Source organism: Bison bison, unplaced genomic scaffold (genome assembly GCF_000754665.1).
Source record: "Bison bison bison isolate TAMUID 2011002044 unplaced genomic scaffold, Bison_UMD1.0 scf7180017863214, whole genome shotgun sequence".
Classification (NCBI taxonomy): Eukaryota; Metazoa; Chordata; class Mammalia; order Artiodactyla; family Bovidae; genus Bison; species Bison bison.
This window is the reverse complement of record NW_011493786.1, coordinates 1-6,329: the sequence shown is the minus strand read 5'-3', so window position 1 is coordinate 6,329 and position 6,329 is coordinate 1. Positions and strand designations below refer to the sequence as shown.

The window sequence follows — 6,329 nt, the reverse complement described above, 5'->3', positions numbered from 1 at the left end:
TTGCCTCCATTTGAACAATTTAGGAAGACTCTCTTCTCAGGAGTGGCCAAGTGTAGAAAACTTACTCTCCCTTCCACATCCTACTCCAGGATCCTACATTCCACATATGCAGATTGACCTCCTATGATGTATGTGCTGCTGCTGCTAAGTTGCCTCAGTCGTGTTGGACTCCGTGCGACCCCGGAGACGGCAGCCCACCAGGCTCCTGCGTAGCTGGGATTCTCCAGGCAAGAGTAGTAGAGTGGGTTGCCATTTCCTTCTCCAATGCATAAAAATGAAAAGTGAAAGTGAAGTTGCTCAGTGGTGTCCGACTCAGCGACCCCAAGGACTGCACCTACCAGGCTCCCCCATTACTGGGATTCTCCAGGCAAGAGTCCTGGAGTGGGTCGCCAGTGCCTTCTCCGCATGATGTATGTGGTTCTCCACTAATCCTTGAAGGAGATCCGATTCTTACAGGCCCCAAGCAGGAAACTGTGTCCATGACCTGGGCTCTCCTCCACTCATCTCCCTCCCACCTCTGATCAATGTCTCAAGAATCACATTCAATCCCTCCTCACATTGTCCATTGTTCTTTCTATGACCCAGGGTGGGTAACCCCATTCCCTTTTTATTCAGGTGACTTCAGTATAGGTTTATCTTGTAGAATCAGGCTTTGGGTTAGATTTTATTCAAAGATATGTGCAAGTCAATTTGTTTTTTCAAATAACTTTTATTTTCTCAAGTGAAAAACAAGAGTAGTCATAAAAAATATAGTACAAAGCAAATATCTTATGAATGATAAAGATTTAAATGCTATGAACAGAGTAAATATTTCCAATAATTTAAATAAATAAATATTACAACTCTTTAAGATATGAAAAATGAGTTCTTAAATCTGTTTTAAACAGTTATGGTAACAAAACATTTAACGTACATTTAAATAATCCCATATATTAGCTATTACTTATATGTCATCTGACACAAAATAGTTAAAGGTTGCACTTTGAGTCTTAGAAAATAGCCATTTAGTTGACCAGATGAACCGTTTTCACATTCAACACCTTCTTTATTTCCTGAGTTTTCCAGTGAGCTCATTGGCAAAGACCAAGCACCTTCTGATTTCCACGCTGACAACCTCCCAGGCACAGCGGCTCTATTCTTTCTCTTTGAGAAACACAGATTCGCTGGAAGTAACTCTTCACAGCCAATCTGGAGTCTTCACTCCCTAGAGGTGACTATTCCGGTGTCCTTCCCTCCTTCAGACACGTGTCCAGGTGCTCCAACTGCTGATCAAGTCCCACGAGGAATCTGTCCAGGAGGCTCTGTCCCGACCTGCAGAAGAGCCCGTGGTGCTGAAGAGCTGGAAAGTCTGCTGGAGCAACTCGTGCACAACAGCTGTGGCTTCTGTCTTCTCAAGCCTGGTCCCGTGCACCAGGGTCTGAGGAAATCTGAAGTCAGTCCTGTCCCTCAGACAGGACACAATGGGCACTCTCTCCATCTGACTCCAACGTGTGAAACTTTCCAGATTGCCGTGGCTCGCAGGCAGCTCACAGCCCAGGGAGCACGTGGGGCTAGAGCAGAGCATCACCAGGGCCAGCAGCACAGAGACGAGGAGGGCCATTGGGATGCTGGGGGCTCGCAGGACTGCCTGCAGGGGAGATCTAGGCAAGGTCTGAGGGCTTGGGGTGATGGGTGGCTCTTAAAGAGTGAGTAGAGAAACTTTCATTTTCTGGGTTTTTCCACAGTTTGCCCTTTCCTTTCTTTTTCTACTCTTTGTAATGAAATCAATACAAGCGATAATTTTTCCATGAGTGCCTAGGTGGGGGACATCAAATCATTCGTGCCACTGGGGTTGATAGCTACTACACAGCCGTATGTTATGCTTTTTACACCTCCTTAGTTGTTCCTGGGAGAAGAGTCTCATCAATGTCAGAGAAGGAAGAAATATTCATACAAAACGTGGCTTTTCCAGGTCACCAAGAAATGCTCAGTACGGAAAGAGCTTATGAGAGAAGCTTTTGATTTTTCTCATTTTTTCCTATTTTACCCTTTTCTCCCTTCTTTAAAAAATTTCAGTTGTGATTGTACCTTTACAATATCACCTGAGTAGGCCTTAAGCTCCCTGGAGACATTATAGGGAACAATATCACTGATATCATTTGTTTAAAATGAGTTATTTTGCAACTATAATTCACAAGGCACTTTTTAAGGTGCTGGTTGTCCTAAAACATTCATGTTTGCCTGGGTTTATTTCTCTTTCGCCTCTACCACTATATTTCACAGGATACTTTGCTTCAGTCTTTGTGAGATAATATAGATAATCTCATCTCCTTAAATATTTCCCTGGGAAGTGATAATCTACCATACACTCAGGGATACTGAGGTTGCAATTACATTCAATCCTTGTAATGGCATGTCTTTACCAATTCTATAAGGTACAGATAATTTGTAATTATACAAATGACAGAAATTTTTACATGCAGCCTCTCAGTAAAGTGTTTTTAATAAATTTGACAGTCGTCTTCACACCTTCCTTATGAGATAATTACTCTAATTATTGACATGTTTGCAAATAAGGAAACTGAAAACTCAGAGAGAGTACTTAACTTGCTAACAGTCAGGATTAACTGCATAAGTGGTACTTGAGCACTCTACTCTTCAGCCTCCACTTGATTCCTCATTAACCTTAAGCATTCTCCTTTAGCTACATTATGCACAGTTGTAATTAAGTAATGCATCTAATTATGTAACATTTGACTGCCCTGATAGATTGTAAGCTCCCTAAAGGCAGTAATGGCACATGTGGGGAATCCAGGAAGGTGTCTGTCCCAGAGGAAGTGCACCGAGGGGTCTCTGTCCCATTGTTGTTCGTCACTAAGGCGTGTCCACTCTCTTTGATCCCATGGACTACAGCACGCCAGGCTTCCCTGTCCTTCTCTATCTCTCAGAGATTGTTAAAATTCATGTTCATTGAGTCGATCCAATGCAATCGAAACATCTCATCCTCTGTCGTCCCCTTCTCGTCCTGCCCTCAATCTTTCCCAGCATCAGGGTCTTTTCCAGTGCTGGGCTCTTCCCATCAGGCGGCTGAAGTATTGGAGCTTCAGCTCTGTCCCAGAAGTAGTTCTAAGAGAACTATACACACAAAAGTTTGAGTAGACCTAGTATTTGAAGACTGTTTCAGAAAATGATAATCTGCAAACAAAGAGAGTAAGAGTAAATTTAAATGGATTTTTTAACTTTCTGGATAATTTCTCAAAATATTATCTCAGGTGGAAGCAGAGACTCTCAGAGTTGTTGTTTAATTGCCATAATCTGCCAGGCTCCTCTGTAGATGTCAACGTAACACCACTTGAAATATAGGATTGGAACTTATCAGGTGCAAAGGGAACTGTGTACTCAGCTGTCATCTAATGACTGTCATGTCCCTGGAATGAGCGAATGGCACTTTTGTTACAATGACGAATAGGAACTGGAAAGGAAGACCTTACTAAGTGTTCCTCTAAAATAGGAAGCACATTGTCAGAGCAGACAGCTCGGTCCGGTGCATGAGACAGTGGACATGGGGGCAAGACTCCTGGGTTGATGTCACAGCTGCAGCCTGCACTGCCTGTGTGACCTTCGGCACTACGGTTGTCTCCTCTTATATGGAACTGATAATCATATAAGTTTCTCTGGATTTTTCTGAAGATTGTAGGACATAACGTACTTCTGACAATGCTTGGACACATAAGATTTCAGTATCTGTTAGCTGTTCCCACGAGGCATAAAATTCACACATCCAACTATGGAAACTGGATAGAATTTCCCTGAGATGACCTGCTTCCCTTCCCTTAATGCTCAGCTCACTGGTCAACATTATAACATCTAATCTCATCTCTTGCATGAACATGATGTGCTGTCCAAACACTACATCTAGTAGCTTCCAACTAATAGCTGACCCCTCACACATGAATAAAATGACCGTCCAGTCTGTACCCCAGTCTCTTTTCAGGGTAAGTTAATAGGTTTACATCCTCAGAATCCATTAACATCCACGAAGAGTGAGAAATGTAAACAGACAAATAAAGATAAATAAGTAGACACTGGGAGTTAGCAAAGCCGTCCACTATCCTTTTAGGTAACACTGTGCCTAAGAGCCTGCTACCCTCCCCAGGCTCTGTCTGCAGCTAACCATTTCACATAAGCTGGTCTGCAATCTGTCACTCCGTAGAGCTCTTCATCCCTGTTTCTGTAGTTAAGTGACGTTTGTCATTTGGACAGAGACGTCACTACAGTTTTTTCATTACATCATTTACTTTACCTTTGTGGGTTACGTCTTCATTCACTGCTTACTTTTACTTTCTAGGAATGTTCAATGAGTGGAAAGTTTTGATCTCTTGAAAAATCGCTGAGGAAATACATTAACTGTTCTTTTCATTTACATTTCTGTTCCTGTTTTTGCCATAAACCTCAAAGTGGAAATAGAAAAGATTGTAGGAGCATTAGCACAGCTTTTACAAACTGAAATACAAATGTCAAAGAAGAGGTAGCAATATGAAAACCGTATAAAAGGAACTAATAAAAAAGTGGGTTGCTTGAACATGGCAAGGCCAATGGCCTGGGATAAAAAAGGCACAGTCTCACCACTTGAACACTTGGACAGGAGCGGTGGTTACATTTTACTTTCATGAGAGTGACTTTGGAGGATTCATCATCTTGGTTATAGGCTTATAACCAAGGGTTATAAGGAAGGGTTAATTTTGAATTTACACTGGATCTGCTTCTGTGACTTCAATTGTTTTTGTCCCAGAAATTCACATTTGGGAAGGCCAGAATCACAGATAGATATGACATCTTTGTTTGTTGACATGACATGAGATATTCCATTTCACACCACCCATGAAATGAATATCAGGAAGTGCAACTAACACATTCTCCTACCTGAGGCTTGCTGGCTGCTCTGGGAGATATTTTCAGGAATTAAACGTCCTTTACTTTGTTTCCTCACCTCCCCCCATGTCTGATTCATAAAAGAGTCTGATACCCAGGACCCCCACAAGATGGTTATTTTGAGGCACTAGCCTTTCCTCTTCTCAGTCAGCCAGTTCCCGAATAAAGCCCTTTCCTGCTCCCAACACCTCGTCTTGGATTCATTGATTTACCCAGCTGCAAGCAGAGCAACTTGGACTCTGTAACAAGCTCAGCATTTTGATTGGCACATAATAAATGTTTAGTAATTTCCTCAGTTATGGAGAGTAAATACAACCAAAATTGACAAATTAAAAGTTCTGCTGAAGAGAATAAGGTGATATCCATGCATAAAGCTCAGATATTTTTCACGTCTGATCAATTTTTTAAAGAGGAATATGCAGAGGGAGCAAAAGATTTGACAAAGAAGTCTAACAAAGTTTCCTTAAAAGTTGATCTTAGCATCAGGAAGAAAGATCCAATAGCTCTTAATATATCATTAGTTCCAGGTTACTGACATAATAAGCATTCCATGGAATTAGAACATCTACTTTTTTAATGAATACATTTTACTTCAATGTAAGGATACAGAAGAGCAGAAACTCATGACTGATTTCCAGGCTGTTGAAGTGAAAGGCAAGCCCAAAATGAGGTAGTACATGTATCTTGGTAAACTCAGAATATGAACATTTTGGACTTAATATTTAAGAGGCACACAACAGAAGATCCTTAGATGAAATGAAGATGAAACAAAGCTCACAACCGCTCATCTCAATCGGAATGCTTCCTTGAGGAATTGACCAATGGTTCTTCATCTCCTCAATGATGATACTGATGATGCTCATCTCTAACCCCATCTCTTCCTCTGAATCCATGAACTGCCTCAGAACCTTGACTTGGAAAAGCAGGAGACCTTCACATTTGCATCAAATAAACACAATCTCTCTCTTTCCTGTCTGGGCTACAGGAAAGACTTCAGATTCCCTCAGGAGCAGGTGAGTGGCGGCCAGCTCCAGAGGCCCAGGCCTTCTCTGTGCTCCACGAGATGCTCCAGCAGAGCTTCAACCTCTTCCACACAGAGCGCTCCTCTGCTGCCTGGGACACCACCCGCCTGGAGCATCTCCGCACTGGACTCCATCATCAGCTGGACGACCTTGATGCCTGCCTGGGGCAGGTGATGGAAGAGGAAGACTCTGCAGTGGGAAGGACGGGCCCCACACTGGCCGTGAAGAGGTATTTCCAGGGCATTCATGTCTACCTGAAAGAGAACGAACACAGTGACTGGGGCTGGGAAACTGTCAGAGTGGAAATCACGAGGCGCTTTCTGTGTTAACTGGTTCCTAAGAAAACTCAGGAATAAGTAGGAACCTGATTCTCAGTGACTCGTGTCCTAGCTCAGA

General features: G+C 42.6%; 2 pseudogenes; one reads left to right on the top strand and one right to left on the bottom strand.

Annotated features, from left to right (window-relative positions):
- Nucleotides 1–898: 898 nt before the first annotated feature.
- LOC104983694 lies at nucleotides 899–2,790 on the bottom strand (annotated as a pseudogene).
- Nucleotides 2,791–5,801: 3,011 nt separating this feature from the next.
- LOC104983696 lies at nucleotides 5,802–6,262 on the top strand (annotated as a pseudogene).
- Nucleotides 6,263–6,329: the final 67 nt, after the last annotated feature.